Source organism: Gymnoscopelus braueri, assembly GCF_963280865.1.
Source record: "Gymnoscopelus braueri genome assembly, chromosome: 9".
Taxonomy (NCBI): Eukaryota; Metazoa; Chordata; class Actinopteri; order Myctophiformes; family Myctophidae; genus Gymnoscopelus; species Gymnoscopelus braueri.
This window is the reverse complement of record NC_137610.1, coordinates 34,726,138-34,728,208: the sequence shown is the minus strand read 5'-3', so window position 1 is coordinate 34,728,208 and position 2,071 is coordinate 34,726,138.

The window sequence follows — 2,071 nt, the reverse complement described above, 5'->3', positions numbered from 1 at the left end:
ACTTATATCAATAAGTTTTATGTTCCCACAAAAAGGTTAAAAGTTACATTGAAATCCATCTTGTTTGTAAGGATATCTCGTAGCTCATGTTCGCTTAAATGACCTTTAACCCATTAACTGCCGGGAATTCATTAATGAATTAATCAGCCACTGCCAGCGTTTTTACTAATCTTTCGAGACCCACAGATTTTTTTTTCCAATAACGATGATGTCTGGGGGGAAAGATGAGGGTCTCTTCTTTCATCCGGAATTGTTGTTTTTTAATTGATCTTTAGTTATCGGCAGTTGAATATAGCTTGTTTTCACTAAAAACGCAATCTGGGAAAAATAATCAGAGATAAATGTATAAATCTGATAACGTTAGACCGGACGGGTTGGATTTTTTTTAGATCACGTGATTTCCGGGTTTATCCGAGTCCCAGGATCACTGACAGGTTTCGGAAGAGCGCTCTCTATCGTAATCACTGACATCACCAAATGACGTCTATAAATGTCAATTTCAGTGTGTTAATACAGTTATTATTTTAGGACAGTGAGGACACTGTCTGAAAAGAATTCACACACTCCGGCCAGTCAGATCTGTCAGATGTTATAACATGCCTTTATTGGATTGGTTGATGAAATTGTAATTATAATCAGAAAGCAATGAATCACACCAAATTCAGATGTAAATGAACTGAAGACAACCATCCTCTCATTAGACTACAAGTACATTAGTGTTAAACTATGAATGTAATGTGTCTCTGATCTAGGACAGTCGTTATCGGCTGCCGTGTTAAGTGGTCAGATGGGTGGGCCGCGAACACGTTTGAGATTTTCAAGTGGGCCCTGGTCCAGAAAATGTTGAGAACCACTGATCTAGGAAAGTAAACGTCAAGTTAAAAGGTTTTTGATTAATTTGAATCGCAGTAGATTCATTGGAGTTAATCAGATGTCAGCAGGGTTGAAACAATGCTGCAAGCGCTTGTCTTGCTAATGGGGGGAGATATTATGAAGAGATGAGCACAGCAATTTACCTTTTGTGTGGGAAAGAGAGATCCGATTTTTATATCAATGATGCATTTTATTACCAGGTGGAAATGGGATCTGGATACATAATAACTGGACATAATCCAATTCACGAGACACGTTTATATACAGGTGGAAATGTGATCTGGATACATAATAACTAGATCAGTTAACTAGTCCAGATACAAGACACCTGCTCATACCAGGTAGAAAGGCGCTCAAACATGCACAGAGTTAGCGGTTCACTTGTAAAGACTTGCACTCAATGCACTGAGAGGAGTGGAAGATGAGAGGACTGGAGAGCGGTGACATATTGTATGAAAAGATATAAAAGCACACACAACACAAATGTAGCACATATATTATAGTGCACACATGCAGACACACATTTGCACATGTTTTCACTCCGTTTCTCATTCCTTCTAGAGACGTCACAGAGAGAGGAGAGCTGGAGAATATGATAATGTATGCATATATACTAGATGAAAATGTGTCACCGCCATACATAATACATTTACACACACACACACACACACACACACACACACACACACACACACACACACACACACACAACTTAATGTAATTCTTTCAGATCCAGTATATCAGAATCACGTTACCATTCCTACTTATAGATACATTATGGTCAGGTCTCAGCTATATTGTTTATAACTCACCTATAATGTCAAAGGGTTTAAAGTTCACAGCAGGTCTTCACTCGGGTTTATATTTCAACCGATTTGGATGAACAACAACACAATGTTTTACCAACATTACTTATGGATAGAAGATACATACATCAACTTAATTACGAAGACATTGAACAGCACAGAAACGTACAACCTCCAACTATTGGAGGTGTAGTTAGCTGTATGAGGTAGATGCAGTAATACTGTAGATAGGTAGATAGATTTAAAGTACAATGTGTAAACTCCTCCCTGGCATGACTGCAGTACCTCGCAGGCCTACATTACAAAGCCCTGGCACTACTGTTGAATGTACTGGAAAAGTACTACAGTTCAATTCCATTCTGTTGTTCAGTCTGTATGCCCATGTCTCTGTC